This window comes from Rhyacophila brunnea, unplaced genomic scaffold, assembly GCF_057557595.1.
Source record: "Rhyacophila brunnea isolate RB1 unplaced genomic scaffold, BYU_Rbru_1.0 scaffold_13, whole genome shotgun sequence".
NCBI classification, from domain to species: domain Eukaryota; kingdom Metazoa; phylum Arthropoda; class Insecta; order Trichoptera; family Rhyacophilidae; genus Rhyacophila; species Rhyacophila brunnea.
Window position 1 is genome coordinate 2,656,822 of NW_028232785.1, and position 20,730 is coordinate 2,677,551.

At 34.0% G+C, this 20,730-nt stretch overlaps 1 long non-coding RNA gene across 1 annotated transcript; it reads right to left on the bottom strand.

Moving 5' to 3' along the window:
• Positions 1–1,001: 1,001 nt before the first annotated feature.
• On the bottom strand, positions 1,002–8,234 carry LOC147076141 (uncharacterized). The gene is made up of 4 exons (XR_015069861.1): positions 8,054–8,234; positions 7,648–7,794; positions 4,409–4,513; positions 1,002–2,633 (listed from the first exon to the last, which is right to left on the bottom strand). It is a non-coding gene; the product is annotated as an uncharacterized LOC147076141 (long non-coding RNA).
• Positions 8,235–20,730: the final 12,496 nt, after the last annotated feature.

Consider the following 20,730-nt stretch of genomic DNA (forward strand, 5'->3'; position numbering starts at 1 on the left):
CTCTGAGTGGCTGTAAGTCACTCAAACCGAACTATGGGACATATCACATGTTTTTTTGAGCTTTGCCTCGAGGTAGGCCCACGTACTTTGACGTGAAATCGACATTCACGATCGGGCAAAAATAGTTGTGACGTCATAAAATCGTCGCGAAAAATGCTAGCTGATGGCACGCATTTTGTGGTCGTGTCAATAGGTATATATTGACTCGCTTTGTGGCCTTCATGTCATTAGAGCGTGCACTATAATGATTGCACTGGTCATATTTAAATGGCTTTCACCAAAATATGTCATTTTGTGTATTTTTATCGAATTGCATACAAGGGTAATCATATTGGTCAAATTGGAATAGCTTTTCACCATAATGAGTCATTTTGTATGCTTTCATAACACCAGATGTTATAAAAGAGTAATTACATCGCTCACATTTAAATGGCTTCTCATCAGAATGAGTCATATTAAGTTTTTTCATCGAAAAAGATGTGGAGCCTTTGTGGAGGTAAAAGGCTTTTTACCAGAATGAGTAAATTTGTGTACTTTATAATGCAACAATACACGAGCAATTATATTGATCATAGTAAAAGCCCTTTCATCATATTGAATCATTTTATGTTATTTCAATTTATCAGATATTATCGATATGTAGTCATATTGGTCACTTTTAAGTGGCTTTTCGTCAGAATCAGCCATTTTGTGTTTCTTCATGTTACGAGATGTTATACAAAGGTATTAACAGTGGTCAGATTTAAATAGCTTTTTACCAAAATGAGTCATTTTGTCTAATTTTATGTAGCTAGATCGGATACAACAGTAATTTCATTGTTTACAATTAAATAGATTTTCACCAGAATAAGTGCTTTCGTGTTTTTTCATATTACGTTAAATGGCTTTACACCAGAATGAATCATTTTGTGTTTTTTCATAGCGCTAGATTGGATACAACAATAACTGCATTGGTCACATCTAAATGGCTTTACAGCGGAATGAGTAATTTTGTGTTTTTTCAACGAACATGATGTTATACAAGAATAATAACATTGATCACATCTAAATGGCTTTTCACGAGAATGAGTCATTTTGTGTAATTTCATCTTATTTGATGTTATAGAAGAGTAATTACATTGGTCACATTTAAATGGCCTTTCACCAGAATGAGTCATTTTGTGTATTTTCATACGTGTAGTTGTAATACACGAGAATTCGCATTGTTCACATTTAAATGGATTTTCACCAGAATGAGTCATTTTGTGTATTTTCAAAACACCAGATGTGATACAAGAATAATTGCATTGGCCACATTTAAATGGCTTTTCACCAGAATGAGTCATTTTGTGTATTTTCAAAACACCAGATGTGATACAAGAATAATTGCATTGGCCACATTTAAATGGTTTTTCACCAGAATGAGTCATTTTGTGGATTTTCAAAACACCAGATGTGATACAAGAATAATTGCATTGGCCACATTTAAATGGCTTTTCACCAGAATGAGTTATTTTGTGTATTTTCATATCTCGAGATCTTATACACGAGTAATTACATTGGTCACATTTAAATGGCTTTTCACCAGAATGAGTAATTTTGTGTAATTTCATATCACGAGATCTTATACATGAGTAATTACATTGGTCACATTTAAATGGCTTTTCGCCAGAATGAGTCATTTTGTGTATTTTCATATCACCACATTGTATACAAGAGTATTCACAGTAGACACATTTAAATGGTTTTTCACCAGAATGAGTCATTTTGTGTATTTTCATATCACTATATTGTATACAAGAGTATTCACATTGGTTACATTTTAATGGCTTTTCACCAGAATGAGTCATTTTGTGTAATTTCATCTTATTTGATGTTATAGAAGAGTAATTACATTGGTCACATTTAAATGGCCTTTCACCAGAATGAGTCATTTTGTGTATTTTCATACTTGTAGTTGTAATACACGAGAATTCGCATTGTTCATATTTTAATGGTTTTTCACCAGAATGAGTCATTTTGTGTATTTTCAAAACACCAGATGTGATACAAGAATAATTGCATTGGCCACATTTAAATGGTTTTTCACCAGAATGAGTCATTTTGTATATTTTCATTTCCCCAGATGTTTTAGATGAGTAGTCACAGTGGTCACACTTAAATGGCCATACACGAGAGTGATTCATTTTGTGTAGTTTTAAATGTCCAGAATGAATGCTGTAGTAGTCACATTGATTACATTTAAATGTTTTTTTACCAGATTGAGTCATTTTGTTTTGATTCTGGAATTCGGATCGCATGCTTACATAATTAACGGTATCCGCTATTGATTTTTTATGACACGTTTTATGAAGCTTCAATTGAGATAGCGAGGCAAAGAAATGAAAACAAAAACTGCACACAAAATTTTCCTTATTAAATGATTTTTTCTCCAACTTTATAACAGCTACTAAAAATTCTGGATCTGTGAGGGTAGATTGTATTTGCTTACGTTTAGCAGTGCGACTGACTATATTAGTAATCGTTTCATGTACACCCAATTCTTTTTTAATGTCTTGATAGTTAATCTGTATTTCATCGTATGGATCGTGTACTCCTCTCTCTGACAATCCGAGACTACCGGAATAGGGCACGGCAGTGGTTGCAAAAATCAACTAAAAGAAGGTGAAATATCGAATTAAAATCAAACATCTTAATAATAAACATAGGAATCTTGACAAGCATGGTGGATAAAATTTAGGGGAAAATGGATACTTATGTTGCTGTAGGTGACGACGGATGTGCGAGCGAGAAAGTATTCGGAGACCCCGCGCTATAAGACTTAAAATATAACTATAATAATATGGAATCTGACTAGATATTATATTCATTTGACCTTGTGAGGATTTATAATAAAACATTAGTCGTCCATATATGTTTATCAGAGCATCCTATTCCTAACGGATACGTCATTAAGTACCGCGTCATAGGTACTTCGCGAACTTCTATAAATGGAACATGGTTTCCGAAACTTTATAGTCGGCGACTCAATAATATATAAGTGTGCAGCTATACATATAAATAAATATAAAAATAATTACGATTAGTTTTTATATTATAAATTAATTAAATAAGTTTATAAAATAACTATAGTATTTATTTAAAGTTAAAAGATAATGTTAAATTGTTTATAAATTTTAACTATAATAAATTGATATATAGAAAGATAATTCAATAAATATTTGAAGCTGTGTTACCAATAAGTTTTATTTTAAAATAATTCTGCGATCTTTTTCACGGAGAAATAATCCGATACAAAAACCAAAGACAGTCGATCAGCTGTTTTTGACATTTCATGCATATAGTTACGAAATAAAATTAAATTGGAGATTAATAAAGTATTTAAAGATCCTGGCGTCAACCTACTACTAGGTGGCGATTCTTTTTGGACAATTAAATAATATTGTCACGGTGTGGTTAATAGTGTCGAACAGAACATTAGTTGACTACTCCCTCCTACTTAAGGCTGAGCTAGCTTAAGCAAAGGTTCTCAACCTGGTCTAAGGGCAGGACCGGTTGAGGGTATAACGACTTTGTGGTAAAACCAGGACCGGGGTAACGTTAATAGGTATATCAGAAAATAAGATTTAAAAATCAAACATCTTAACGATATGTAAGAATCTTTTTACAGAATGAAATGGTGTGTTGGTAAGATATATCAGTATGTTTAGTTCAAGTAAATACTCATGGATCCTAAATATATTATGTCAGAAGATTGCTTATGTTCTAACACAACATATTATCTGCTTCAGACTTCTAAGGTATGCGTAAACCCTAATACGGATTCTGGCCACATACTGAATTCACTAGATTCATAATAAGACACCAGTCTCCCATCTATGTTCAACAAAGAATCCTTATCCTATGTATATTCAGTGACGACCTACATATTTTTAGCAGCAGACTAGTACTTCTTCCTGAGTGCAAGTCACATTAACAATATTGTTTACAATTTATTGGAATATTGTGTAATTAATTGCTTTACTGGTGGGCAACGATAACATCAATTGTATAAATAAAAAAAATCATATACGTTCGATCTTATGACGATAACATAATATTATAAAGTGTTTATATTTTTATGCATTGAAGATTTCAATGTAAATTTTTATGTAACATAGTGAACAAATTGAAAATGAATATGTGCAGGTGCAATTATACCCTCGCACATCTGCGTTTTCTCAGCCAATAAAAAAACAGTGCGCCATTCATAATGACCGTGACATATTGACTAGTATTAATAAACTTTCACGTTTGTAGTAGTAAGCATATCATCTACATATCTCGTAATAATATCTCTTATGAAAAGTGGAAACAAACCCTCTGACATAAACTTCTCCGTATCAGAACGTAACGCATGTTCAACTTTCTTAGAATATTGTGTACCTACCTGATTTACTGGTGTGCATTCCGAATAAGAGTAACCGGGTTCAGGAACCTCGTGAATGCTTTGGCTTATTGTGTCTTCAACATACTCTTCTTTAAAATTAACTCCCTGAAAAATAATATTAGATTGTTTAGGGGCCTTCAGAAACTACGGTAATTTATTTATAACTACATTTTAAAATAAAAAAAATCAGTTATTTGATAAGGGTGCACCCTACTAACGGTATTGGCGAATATAATATGAGATTGTTCTAGAAAGGGCATCATGTGCGGGCCTTTATTTCGCTTGCACCCACCGCATGAAGAAACGTTACGTTACGTTAAGTGAAAGTAGGATACTGAATGTTGCATGGAAAAGTTATCAACTGAGGGGTGGGTACGTCCATTGCACATGGGATTCAGCATGGCCAGTGACACGAACAAAAACGCCGACCTTCAGTTAGTGTTTGAAAAAGAGTATGGTTTAACGACATAACTATACAAATCTAGCCTTGTAGTCAATTCTGCCACTCAAAAGCCATGCGACAACCTCGCGATAAAGTACTAATAAGATGTATATAAGTCCCATAGTTCTTGTTGGCAAGTCAAAAACGACTTCTCAGTACACACTATGGAAGAAGCAGAAATAAAATTGGTCAAAAGACCATAAACAGGTAGTAAGTAAGAATAATCGTTTAGTAATAGAGGATAAATGTATAATTGTTAACACTTTAATAAATGTAATGAAAATTTTATGTAAAAATTTCAGTTCAGAAATCGAGAGTTCTCATGCACAATTATTGTAACGCTGTGATCAGAGACTCCGATATACTCGTTCGAAAGGTTTTTGTTGCTGTCATTTTAAAATGTAAATTGCTTGATTAATGTTTATTAAACTTAGAAAATAAAACATGTGAAAAATTGTTTGCATGAAATATGATAAGTACATACTTGAGTAAACTTCGTACATGTATTGGAAATGTATAAAAATATAAATATTAAAACTTATAAATTCCTGTACTGTACAATTATGAATAATGAAAATTTATATTAATTAAATTAGATTAAGGTAGAGCTAAGCTATTATTGTAAAAATATTGTAAACTCGTACATATGTTTATGTACGCGTAGTTATAAAATACAGATTTTTATATGCTAAAAACTCGCGAATTCCATTAAATATTGTAAAAATAACTAGTAGAGAATCTCGAGACCTTGCCTTAGATGGGTTTCTACACATAAGCAATAATAAATTCTGATCGCGCTTTAAATGAATAGAGAAATAAGATATTAAAATTCTGTACGTAAAAATAGTTTCTGACCTTGAAAATTACGTACATCTGCTCGCGGGAATAATTAAGCACAGCTGTTTTGCGTCGCGAGGAGAAAATAGATAAGAGATTGCATTTGAATTAATATGTTAAAACTCTGTTAAAAGATACATAAATTAGTGGTTGCTCGTGATTAACATCTCTATTAAATTAAGGCATTTACATGTTTGCATGTGAATATTGGGTATACCGTTGTAATATTATTATGTGATAATTTCCGTTCTGAGGTTAACTATCGAATGAGAAAGTTATTTCGGGACCGACTAGTTTTATTAAAGTTAGATAAATTTCTATTGGTTTAGAATAGCTTATTGGAAAGCTAAAAACCTTTCCTTTCTTTTGGATGCATAAAAATATACCAAATCAACTATTTTTTGTGACTCATTCTAATTGCGTATTAACGAAACGTATTCCGGAGGCTATAGAAATAACCACGGCCAACACGCAGTTTTGTGAAAATAATATAAAGTAAATTCAGCTCGACTTTAGTGAAAGTTATTTATATTAGAAAGGTATCATATTATATAGAAGATATACCTAAATTAAATTTTGGGCGAAAGGGACAGATTTGCTATCCCTCTCGGACTATTTCTTACTGGATCTCAATCCTGAGGGTATAAAAAGGGACTCCTTTTCTATACAAGCAACAGTTTACCATCCAGCAGTTCTTCAAGTCACCGACCCTCAAGCAATAGAAATACACGGTTCTCAATAGCTTTCGCGAATCGTCGTACAAATAAGCCATCCACCGGCGAGGCGAAATAGTACCGCGAAAACCGATCACCTGTCAATCGTGACGTATTCGTTGGAGTAATACCTTTTTCATTCCGCTCCGAAGTGAGACGCGGGATTTCATTACGTATTTTTCGGGATGACGTAATCGAAATAAATTACGCAAGAGTTTGTTTTCAAATAAAAACAAATTAATAAATCGAGTTTGTAATAATAATAACAAAATTTAGAAACTATTTTATAGTTATAATAACAAATTTTGAAACTATATTTGTAAATAATACACAAACTTTCTGTAAACAAGTTTGTAAATATAAATAAACTATTAGCCAATAAGTTTGTAAACATTAATAAATTTTTAATAAATAAGTTTATAAATATAAATGAACCTTTTATAAGCAGATTGTAAAATAAAAACTATTTTATAAATCTAATATAATGTGAATACAATACGATTGTGACATTGTATAAGAAAATATTTTACGAAATAAAAATATTTATCGAACATTTGCGTGTACATTCCTCGAATTGAGTGTGAACATTTAGAAACTTTTTGAAAGGTTTCATAGAGATTATATAATAATCAAATAAATAGTTTACGGACATCTTCATAAGTTTTAATTGTTTGAACAATAATAAATAACATGATTGTGACACTGTGAACATAGAAGCTGAATAAATTTGGTATCACACCGACCAAGAGTTTTATTTACGGATAATCAAAAATTGTGTTACCACAAGGGAGATCCACCCTCCCAGTTTATCTCTAGTATCCTTAGTGACAGCCCGGTTAACATTTATGAGCTAGCCGCGAGCCGGGTCACGTCACCAGAACCATGGCAGTTAAAAACCATAGCGAACAAAATATTTACGTATTGAGACATTCAACGTTGGTCAGGATGTTCATTTTGTTTTTATTAATAAAACATCGGCCTATATTTATTCGCGTTGTGGAATCAAGACAGTTTAAATCAATGGGATATACAACGGTTGGACTAGAGCGGTTATACTATTTATACTGAGGCTCATTATGATCCTATTAGGATCAGACATGGTCGAAAGAAAGAAATTAGAATTGGAAGATTTTGTCTTCATTGGTATTACTGATTATTCAAACATTCGAGTGTTGTCAGTTCATTCCATCTCTTACATTTTTCACAAGATCAGAATTTCTATCAGAATTTAAAATAAAAGTACCTACCCGATGAACTCGCTCTGAATGAGAACAACCCTGTTGCTGATCCTCATAATTGAATGGGGATTTAACGTCTTCAATAGACTCAGTCTTGATGTCAAGTAGCTCAGTATCTCTTTTCAATGTTATTGATGTCGGGTCTGATACAATATTCTAAAAAACAAAATATTACAGTAAATATGTATACATTACATTATAATAGTACAGTAAATTAAAAAATATTATGACAGTGTTTGCAGCAAAACTAAGTGGGGTTATATACGGGTGACGTAGGTAGGCCGCTCGGAACTGTGTCGCAATTTGCACGCGGTTTTTATTACACAAAATACACACACTGTTAATAACGTCTGACGACACACATGTTAAAACAAACAATACTACGATGTACAACAATCCGTTATGAAAAACTAACCTCAACAGAGCATCCGGCCTCGTCGGTGTCCTCTTGCTTTATGTAGGTAAGCAGCTGGCTGTTTGGACCATGATTCACAGGTACCTCAAACCATTGCTTCTCTTCTACAACAGGTTCGGAGACTTCTTGTTCGCGTTTAATATCCATTTTATGCATACAATTAATTGGTCTTCAAGTTGATCGTGGCACACAGAACGCAGTAGGCGTGAAGTGACGTAAGTATTTCGCCATAGACAAAAATAGTTAACCGTGTTGCCACTTTCGCAATATAATAAAAATTAAATACAAAACTAAAATTCCTTTGGTACATCTCCACATGCCGCCTTTTAGTTATAATCTTTCTAGTCTACTTATGTTCATCATGTTGGGATTGGATCTAGAATGCTAAATATTTGATAATTGACCCATTTCTGTTGAGCATCAGAGTCAGTGAAATTCGTTTGGATTTAAACATTTTAAACGAAATTTTTGCTCGTTAATAGATTTATATAGGTACCTACTGAATGAAAATTACTCATCTGTCCACCTGAGCAGCCGAAAGCAATTATATTATTATGCAATGATTGACCCAAATACTTGTCACAATATATCAAACGCCTGAAATATCTGTTGACAACATCGCTATAAACCGACTTATTTGTTTAAATAATTTATGGTACGCAAAATGGTATGATCTATTTTCTACTAACGTAGGTACCTACCTAATACCATAATAAATTATTTATGATGTAGTTGTCGGTATTGATTTTTTAGAATATCGTCAACAGCATTCAGACCAACAAACTTACCTATACTATGAAGAATGGGATGGGAGAGCAATTGTCGAAAAAAACCCAATCAAAACTCGTAACTGGATAAAATCTGTCATTTTCAAAAACGGGTCCTATTGTTGTTCGTACTTTCATATTTGGCCATTCTATAATATAGAATGGCCAAATATGAAAGTTATACAATATTATACAATGCAGACGTTTTGTCTATGACCGAGAGATGGATATAGTTTTGTCAATTGTCTATTGTCACGTCAGCTGTCAATCTACTTACCGTGTATCTTGTGATATTTTTACGTCAATTAAACTTCGTATAATGGATATAAAACGTGAAGTAGATGCTTTTGAAGATGATGCGGAAGTGCAGCAATTGGTTGGTGTTACAACAATGCATCCAAACAATCCGGTTACAAACATTTGTATAAAGCAAGAGAATGTTTTCGATGCCAACAGCACTATTGAGGTTAGGTTTTCCAAACTTATCAATCATTGTAAACAAATGTTTATTCTATGTTGAAATGGTTTGTTACTGATGCAAATAAAATTGCGTGACATATTGGACTTTACTAACTGAAACATGCAATAATACTTGTACACCGTTGTGTTTAAACTGAAGTAATAACGATTGTTTGACCAAGTACATAGCTATAGGTTCTGCGTCTCTATGGCTGCAGGCTAACTACTCTCATTCATCTGAAAACAGCTGTTGCACGTTTATTAATAGTAGCTAGACAGTATGTCACATACAGACACCGTGTGTTTGTGCTCAACGCATAATAATATAGGTGTAAACACGTATTATAAAACACCTTCTGTCTTGTGTTTTAGAGCCCTCTAATCAGCCTTGCCAATGTTAAAACTGAGATTGATCCTCTCCGAGTTGATTTCAAAGAAGAATTTGTTGAAGACAGTGATCCGCAACCTGGCTGCTCATATTCAAAATGCGAGCCATTAAATCAGGTGCTTACATACTTATACAATATTGTGTAATATATATACATCATTCTTGTAAGTGGACATGTCTTTTTGGCTCCGTTATTATTAGACCATTGAATTCAAAGCGTATTTTGTAAGAATATAAATTTGTCGTAACGAACAAAACGGTACATAATATATCACATGTTTAGATTTCAGCTCCTTTGGTGCATTGTTTTCGGATACTAGATTTCTGAAAAGTTACGTCTCATAAATGATCCGACTTACGTTTTAGTAAATGGGCTTTTAAAAATCGGAGATCGCAGTCAGGGTTCCGCATATGACGAGTTGAATTATCAAATTATACGAGATACGTTTCGCATTAATCGTCTCAAAATCTTTCGTTAATTCAGAGGACCGGTCACCGGAGACCCGGCTGGCTTAACGATTTATGTAATGATTTTTTTTTAAATGAGGAGATCTAATACTCAATTATGAATGAATAATTGAGGCGTCTAATTACAAAAAGCGACAAGTCCACAATTCAATATTTTCGGGAAACAATGTTTTTATGTTTCTAGCTTCAATTATTTGTTTTAACGTGAGATTTTTTTTCTGTTGTATTCTATGTCGAAATTAAAACCAAATGGCAATTTGTTTCAGCCGATAAACTCTTAAATGTAATAAATATAGACAAAATAAAATTGGACTTAGCGCTACTTGTACTTCACTTTTTAATTTATCCCGCATAAGACATATTTCCGTGGCACTGTCATTAGTTAACCAGATGCTACAGCATGGGAGACGCCCTTTTCAATATTGAACGTTCCCTTATTGGTTGACTTAAACACGCGCGAAATCAACCAAGCTTTAAATAATATGAAAAACGGACTTGGCGCTTTTTGTAATAAATCGAGACTTAAAATATTTTTTTTCGTAGGGACATGTCGCGTTTTGGAATTAATAGATCAATACATATTGTGTAAAATTATACAAAGAATACGAGCGTATTTTTTTCTCGATTTTGACCAAATTTGGAATTAGCGCCTCAATTATCTCGAACCTAAATATATAATTACAATATAATATATGTTAAATCATAGGAACGATCGATCGATTTAATAGGTATGTAGGTAGGTATTTTATAACGGGGGATACGTGATCATTCTTCTTTTTCGAGACGCATATTTCCCCGACAGCTGGCAGCGCGCAGCGGTGCGGTCACGTGACGTCTCGAGCGAATCTTGGTGCGATTCGAATATAAGGCGGCCGATTATCGAGATAATATCGAATATGTCGCATTCTCCCGTTCAAGACGGCCGGTATAGCGCGAAGGAACGGCATACATCACTGAACGGTTTTCAATTTTTAGAGATTATGCTTGAGGCAAAATAACAAACAGTTATTGTATTTGAATTACTGCCGATAAAAATTTCATATGGTTTGTTAATTGAATATTATCATTTTAATTGCCTGAACCCATAGACCGACTTATGAAATTGTATATTCACATTAAACGTAATGATCATTCATGAAAAAGATTTGCCTGCATTTTTTTATACAATGCGATTCGACAACTATACATGAATTTCATCGTTTCCGTTTGTGCATAGATGGGTAAACATAATAATGATAAGAAAATATGTATGGCTATGTCATCATTATTTTTTAATATTATATATAAAAAAAACATTTTTAAATATATATAAAATTGTAATTTATTTTATCTTCAAAATGAAACATTCGCGTTATATAAATAATATAACTGCTCAAGTCCAACCCCTGTAAGGATATCCCATTCATTTATTTAACTGTCTTGGTTCTACAACGTGAATTAATAAAAGATGATGTTTTATCAATAAAACCAAAACGAACACCTTGACCACCGTTTAATGTCTCAGTACCTACATAAATATTTTGTGTGCTATGAGTTTTAACTTCCATGGTTTTTTTCATTATGAATCCCATGTACTTCTTCATGGGGTGGCTGCAAGCGAAATAAAGGCCCGCACGTCATGTGCGTTCTAGAATAATCTCCTACCAGATTTACCAATACCGATAATAGGATGCATCCTTATAAAATAACCGATTTTATTTGTTTATTATGTTTTATTTTAAATGTACTTAAGTTATAAATTCTAAGAAAGTCACTTAACAACCTGATATTAATTTGCACGGAGTTGATATTAAAGAGGAGTATGTTAAATACACTATAAGCCAAAGCATTCACGAGGATCCAAAACCTGGTTGCTGTTTTTCGGCATGCAAACCAGTAGATGAGGTAGGTTCACAATATTCTAAGAAACTTGAACAATCCATGTACATACTGATATACGAGTGGGTTCACTCGAAAAATGAGATTGCTCAAGAGAATGTACGCCAAAGCAAATATGAGAACACTCAACCTAGTTGCTCTTATTCTGAATGCAATCCAGAAAATCAGGTATCTAATCTTTTCATTGTAAACAATTAGTCACTACTAGGTCAAACAACAGGGTGATTTTGGGTGCAAGATAACTAATGCGTGCCTATGTCCAACTGTTATTTTTCGCACAGATCTTGAACTATTTAAGAATAATAACAATAAAAGCTGAATACCATTTTCATTAAAAACAAATTCATTTCTATCGAGTTATTTGACAGTGTATCCACCGTGTGGCTAGGTACATTTGCTTCATAGGTCTTCACTTTCCTTTCAAATCTCTGCACTTTCCCCTCAAGCTCGCTGTTATATGGAATTTGTTGACTACAGGCTTGGCAACAGCCTGTAACAGAAGAACACCGCTCTTTGGGTATATCATACCTAGACCGATAGTAGAATTTTCCTCAAAAATATATTTTTTTTAACCTAAAACTCATTGTTTTTAACCCATTGCTAAATCGGAAACTTTTTTTTAGAAAATTGGTTTTAACAAAAAGTATGTTGCTGATACAAAACCCTAAAGCAAACATAATATTCTCAGCCCGGCTGCTCTGATTTAGAATGCACAACAGTAAACTTATTATCTACACAATATTTTATAAATTTTAAATAATGTACCTAGTTAGTTCTACTTACACTTAGGAAAAGGTGCTCGTCTACTAGGTACTAATAAATGTGTATATCGTCAGCGCGAATATGTTAACCTAGGATAAGGATTCTTTGATAAACATAGATGGGAGGGTGATGTTTTATTATAAAACCCCATTAAGTCGAGTAAATACAATATGCAGCCCGATTCCGCATAAGTGCTATCTTTAAGTCTTACAGATACATCCCTGTGTGTCAAGATTCCTACATATTTTTAAGGTGTGTGATTTTTTTTTAAATATTATCTCTGTTATAACTATGTCGTGTGCCTTTAAGTTAATGCGGTATTTTACATTCTTTTAGTTGACTTCTGCAACCACTGCCGTGACCTATTCCGGTAGTCTTGGATTATCAGAGAGAAAAGTACAAGAGCCATACGATGAAATACAGATTGACTATCAAGACATTAAAAAAGAATTGGGCATATATGAAACGATTACCAATATAGTCAGTGGCACTCATCAGAAATTCTCATGTATAACATCCGATGTGATAAAAAAACACAAAATGACTCATTCTGGTGATAAACTATTTAAATGTGATCAATGTTATTTCTCTTGTATACAATCCGATGCGATGAAAATACACAAAATGTCTCATTCTGGTGATAAGCCATTTAAATGTGACCAGTGTGATTACTCTTGTAGAACATCTAGTCAGTTGAAATTACATAAAATGAGACATTCTGGTGAAAAGCCATTTAAATGTGTCCAATGTGATTACTATTGTAAACAATCTGGTCATATGAAAATACACAAAATGACTCATTCTGGTGAAAAGCCATTTAAATGTGATCAATGTGACTATTCAAGTACAACACAATCTAATATGAAACTACACAAATTAACTCATACTGGTGAAAAACCATTTAAATGTGACCACTGTGACTACTCATGTATTCGATCAACCTACATGAAAGTACACAAAATAACTCATACTGGCGAAAAGCCATTTAAATGTGTCCAATGTGATTACTCTTGTATAACATCTCATTATATGAAAAAACACAAAATGACTCATTCTCGTGAAAAGCCATTTAAATGTGATCAATGTGACTATTCAAGTACAACAATATCTGATATGAAAAGACACAAAGTGACACATTCTGGTGAAAAACCATTTAAATGTGACCACTGTGAATACTCATGTATTCAATCAACCGACATGAAAGTACACAAATTCACTCATACTGGCGAAAAGCCATTCAAATGTGTCCAATGTGATTACTCTTGTAAAACATCTAATTATATGAAAAAACACAAAATGACTCATTCTCATGAAAAGCCATTTAAGTGTGATCAATGTGACTATTCAAGTACAACAACATCTGTTATGAAAAAACACAATATGACTCATTCTGGTGAAAAGCCATTTAAATGTGACCACTGTGAATACTCATGTATTCAATCAACCAACATGAAATTACACAAATTAACTCATACTAGTGAAAAGCCATTTAAATGTGTGCAATGTGATTACTCTTGTATACAATCTCGTCATATGAATATACACAAAATGACTCATTCTGGTGAAAAGCCATTTAAATGTGATCAATGTGACTATTCAAGTACAACAACATCTAATATAAAAAAACACAAAATGACACATTCTGGTGAAAAGCCATTTAAATGTGACCACTGTGAATACTCATGTATTCAATCAACCAACATGAAATTACACAAAATGACTCATTCTGGTGAAAAGCCATTTAAATGTGATCAATGTGACTATTCAAGTACAACAACATATAATATGAAAAGACACAAAGTGACACATTCTGGTGAAAAACCATTTAAATGTGACCAATGTGAATACACGTGTATTACATCCGTTACTATGAAAACGCACAAAATGACTCATTCTGGTGAGAAACCATTTTAATATGCACACTGTGAAGACTCATGTATTCGATCTCCCACTTTGAAAGAAGACAAATTATCTCAATCTGGTTAAAAGCCATTTAAATGTGACTAATGAAATTACTCCAGTAAATCAAATTATCCGTTGAAATTACACAGAATGACTCATTCTGGTGAAAAGCAATATAAATGTGATTCCTCTTGTATTGAATCCAGTACGATGAAGGCAGAAAATTACCCCTTCAAGTGAAAAGCTGTTTAAATGCTACCAATGTAAATATTCTTGTATAGAATCAATCAAGTAAATAATAAAAGTAAGTATTGAAGTTTCAATATCAAAGTATTTAAATAAGCATAGGGAATTATTTACATACTAATTGGTAATAGATAACTGATATTTAATATCAGTTGGTCGGAATACAATCTAAATTGAATGGGTTTATTTTTTGCAGAAATAACGTATTTGGCAGCTTTAGTGAAATGTTATCCTTAATAATTTGGTTGCCAATGCTTTCACGACACTAAAACATAGTTATATATTTTTAAAAATAGTCATACATGATATACCTAATATTATAATAAATTCCTTATTGAATATTTTTTAATATCACTTATTTTGAAACTGTGGATTACTATGTATTTTTAATATATAGTAATATAATAATATGACATACAATCGTAAGAGTCATGTAATTGTATACATATCATGGGCCCCACATGGGCCACACAAGTATCAGGGCTCTGACCTTGAGGCCCGGCTTGGCGGGTTGACCATTAGAATCACAATACCACTACGAGAAAACGACCATTAGATCAGAAAAAAAACCACAATTTTATTCTAATAGGAAAAAGTCACCGGCGGCACTATTTTCATTAATGATTATTAGCATTTCAACATATGTAGCTGTTTGGTGTAATTTGATGTGATCTAATGATTGATATAATTAAATGGTAATAATAATTCACTTGTAGTATTTGATTTTACAATTATTTAAAGTGAGTTTCCAAAATGGCTTTTTATCCAATATGGCGAAGGGTTGCATGATACTTGGCTACCACTAAAGGAGGTCGCAATCAGTGCTTCATAATAATATGCTGAGTGCCGACATTTCAATTAATCAACTGGTTTTATTTAAAAATTGCTAAAAATACACGGAATACCGTTTAACCATGGAAATCCGTAGAAACCACTCGGGGAACTGACGGCACCCCGGTCCTGGCTTAGTGCAGTGCCACCACAGTTTTGAATCGGTCCTGTTTCAAACCAGGTTGAGAACACCTGCTCTTGGCTAGCTCTACAAGGGCGGAGGTGGAAGTCAAGTAAAGTAATCACTGGTAGCATTCTATAGTGGTACACCACTGTATTAATTCACAATCGCCACCTAGTATTAGGATGGCGTCAGGAGTTACGTAAATTATTATCGTTCATATTAATTTTCAAGGTCTCGGTCACAGCTCTATATATAAAGGAAAGCTGATGACTATTTACGAACCTGAAGGGCTCAAGTTCAATGTCACCATTATCTATTATTGACCGAGGTCAGTGCCATATAGCGACACCAATTATTTTAGGATTCATGAACTAAATTAAAGGTCCGTTTTAATTTTACAACTTATTTATTTGTAATTATTTTATATAAAAATTGTCTGTAATCTTTATAAAACTTCAGTATCGTATTGATTTTCGATCTTAATATTCTTTATAATAATTATATTATAAAACAATATTTTTTTTCACCTATTATTTATTTGTCGCATATTTTAAACGTTCTTGCTATATTAAAATCCTTTTTTTTGCCGGCCAAATAAATCCTAGACTAATAGAAAAATCTTTCTGCTGTCAAATGTGACTGAAAAGTGAATGAAATAAATCTTTTAATTAATAATGAAATAAATCCGACTTTGGGCGTACGATTCGAACATGGCGTGATTCATATAATATTATTTATGACGTAGACCATCAAGCATATTATATACCCATTTTATAGATTTAATAGTACAATTACAAAAGGTAAATATAAAGGAACGAATGTTTGTAACCTATAGCTATATCTAACTCATATACATATTTAAAAAATAAAACAATTTTATAATTACATTTTTGCACTAAATTTACTATCGATAATGATATAAAAGTTGCTAAATTGATTCACAATATTATAAAATATAGTATAATTATGCATATCAGTTACTTGTATCATATCAGGTATGTCATTTGGTGGAGCTTACTCTTAAACCTCGATATCACTTTGATATTAGAAACATTGTCTTTCCAACACCAATGAAAGGTGCATGTATCTATACACACACATTTCAAAGGCTTTAAGTTTTTTAGATGCTGTATATTACTTCTTCTCTTCGGCTATATCCGCACCTTAATTGCAGCATATGGATAAATGCGGCGCCTCCAAGAATCTCTGCCACTCTATTTTTTTTGCATCGTTCCAGGTCATACCAGCAGCCCGTAACTCTGCCAGATATGCTATATAGATAGTGTTTAGCGGCCATCCAGGACGCCGGAATCCATTTGGCTTGAAGAATAGGCAAACCAGATTGGGATTCTCTTCAGGCATCCGCAACACGTGGCCGGGCCAGGTACAAAGTTGCCTATTAACTCTCAGCGTGATGGGAGGCTGTTTGGTGCGTTCTTTTATCTCCCGTTACTTCTAAAATTCCAGCATCCGTCGTAAACATCTGTTCTCGAAGCTCAGTATACGGTTGCTCGGAGCCTTTGTAAGGTGCCATGACATAAAAACTAGTAAGATATTCAAAATAGCTGCTAGAATGAATACATTGTTGAAAGGAAAAGAAAACTGATCATATTGAAACGTAATGAATAGATAGATAAATGGCTAATTCGTTTATACATCCGGTCCTAGCTCAATACACAACACAATAGGCGGTACAACATAAGAGTTCCATCCCTGTAGGATAACAATACCTATATAATAGAGGGTCGTGAATTACCATGATGTCTGTCTGTTATAGATCTTCCAGGTCCCAGCACTTCGGATTTAAAAAATGTTTAAACCAATTATTGTAAAAGAGGGCGCCACTCGGCCTGACTCCTCCCCTGGCATATTTCAATATGCGGGACACATCAGGACAAGAAAATAATAAGATCGTTTAAGAATGTTCCAAAATGGACACTAAAGCAAGTTTATTGAAACCAGTAAAAGCAACAAATATACACGCGGACACAACGCAGAGGTACAATATGAAAGTTACAAGTTAGACTTGAACCAAATGCCAGAATACCTATCGACACAACCAGAGTTACCGGGGGTGGTTAATACATTTTTAAGAATAAGGAATCTAGTCCTCCAAACAAATGATACAATAAATACCGTAGGTGGTGACATCTTGGCCAGGCGGCCGAAACGGCTAGCCCGTTCGACGTCTTCCCTTGCCCGCGATCCAAGCTAGACTGACTTCATTGCGATGCGCATTTCTCCAGCAAACGCGCAGGAGGTGCAAACTTAAAAATCGTTTCCGCGCACTCCTGCCAATCCAATGATGTAACACAATCTCCAGCGAAGTTTGCCAGTGTTCAATAACGTTTATTCCCAAGACCGGGAATAATAACGTTACATTACCCTTCGAGTCAAGAGAGAAGGTCCGGCCAGAGGTCGGGGCTTTTCCTTGCGACTTCCGGTGGTGGCTTGATTTGGTAGATAGGGTCGCTTCCGGAGCGCGGATGACATGGCCAGCTCAACTCTCTTGGGTGGAGGTGCGGCAAGTAAAAAATATAGCTTCCACTCTGCATTTATCGGCAGAGGAGTATACTTCCAGTAGACAGGTAGCGCAAGGCAGTACAAAAAATATTTTCCAATCAATTCTCTCCGTTTTAGAATGGCAGAGATAAGTCCTGAGTTATGTCGGTGTTCCCGTCATGTCGGGCGGCGGATTCCGTGAGGTTCGGTCGCATAATCTTCCCTACATCTCTTCATGTTAGGATTACCGATAACTCCAATAATAATTTGTAAAAATTCGTAAAGTGGGGAAAAGCTACAATACTATAAATTCTTAGGCATTGGTTCGTAAAGGCAAAAAATAGTTTTATACAAGACAGTGATAGAAAGTAATTACAAAATAAGAATTCCATTTTGAATATTTTAAATTGTGGAATTTTGAATCAATTCTTACAACCCGTTTCTATGGTATTTTTTTTAAAATAGTTTAATCAGTGCCCAGACAATGATGTACCGGCACAATTTTAAATTCAATTAATTTTCAATTCAATTCATTTATTTTTTTAACATATTGTGGACATTACAAATTATAAGTTTAAGACGTTCACAACATGACATTTAGAAACAAAGATATATAAATATAACAGTATTACATAAAAAAGAGATATATCAGTAGATGAATTAGATAGGTACAAGGAAGTACACCAGATGAGTTAAGCAGACCCTATTTTAAGATTTTATAAAACAACATCCACCTAAACTCATTCTCACGTAGGTGGAATATATCAACACCCGAAGCAATTTCGTTGAACATAGTTATCACTCTCCCAATTGGCATTACCAGTGGCAGGTTGGTTCTGCACCTTGGGAGAATAAACAACTGGTGGTCTCTATTTCTAAGATAGTTATCAGGGACACACAGGTCAACACTTCCCAGAATGGCAGAGTTCTCATTTATACCTTGTATAAGTCGAATAAAAATACGTAGCTAAATAAAGATTTCTTCTAAATTGCAGACTGCAGTATGTAAGCATGCCTAAGAGAAAGTCAGTTGGATAAAGCCACGGATAGTATCCATACAACCTCAAGTAAAGGAGTCTCAAGAATTTCTTCTGTACCTTCTCCACCATAAGGCCATACTTCAACTGGTGCGGTGCCCAATCAATAGACCCACTCTCAAGTCTGCTTCGAACTAAAGAATTAAATAAAAGTTTTAATACCGTAACATCTGAAAAGACCCGGGAAGTACGCATGACGAAGCCCAACATTTTAAGCGCTTTGTTACAAATGGTAACTATATGGCTAATAAATGTCAGTTTACTCTCAAACGTAATGCCAAGATCCCTTACAGATGATATTCGTGACAGAACTCTGCCATGCATCGAGTATTGGAAAAACAACACTTTTGAGGCTCTGGTAAACGATAAAAGATTGCATTTATCAATATTGAATTCTAGTTTGTTACGCCTGCCCCAATTTAATACATTATCTATATCAAGTTGGAGCTGACGACAATCGTCCAAGGTGACAACTTCCAAAAAGAGTTTCAAGTCATCAGCGAACAACAAAAACATAGCATTTTTTATTACCAATGCTATGTCATTTATAAAAATCGTGAACAGCAACGGCCCTAAGTTTGAGCCCTGGGGGACACCAGAAAATATGTAAAAGGTCTGTGACTGATAAAGGCCGTACGATACGTATTGTTGACGGTTCCTAAAATAACTCCCGAATAGTTTCAAAAATCGATCTGACAATCCAATAAGTAAGAGTTTTTCCATCAGGATGTCATGATCGACCTTGTCAAATGCTTTCGAGAAGTCATTGTAAGAACAGTCAACCTGGTGGCCTCTATCCAGTGCCGATGACACATAATCTGTAAATACCATCAGGTTAGTTTCCGTTGATCGGCCTGCTCTAAATCCATGCTGTTCATTTATTATGAATGACTCAATTTTTGGATAAATCATGTTGTGCATGATCATCTCAAGAACTTTTGCTGGTGCAGAGAGAACAGCTACCGGCCTGTAATTCTCCACTGATGACTCTGTACCACTCTTATGGATTGGAGTAACCTTCGACATCTTCCACGTTTCCGGGAAGATACCTGTCTCCATTGCGAGATTAAATATATATGAAAGCGGGCCTTTAACGAAGTCAATACAACCCTTTAAAAAAAATGTAGGAACATAATCAGGTCCCAAAGAGCGAGTATTCTTCAGTTTTTTAATAAACTGAAGTACATTGCCCTCATTAATTGAAAAAATATCGACGGATTGGGCACCACATGACGGTTTTCCTGACGTTGAGGCAACATCCAGATTTGGAATACTACTTGCGTAGACAGACTTGAAATGACCAGCAAATGCTT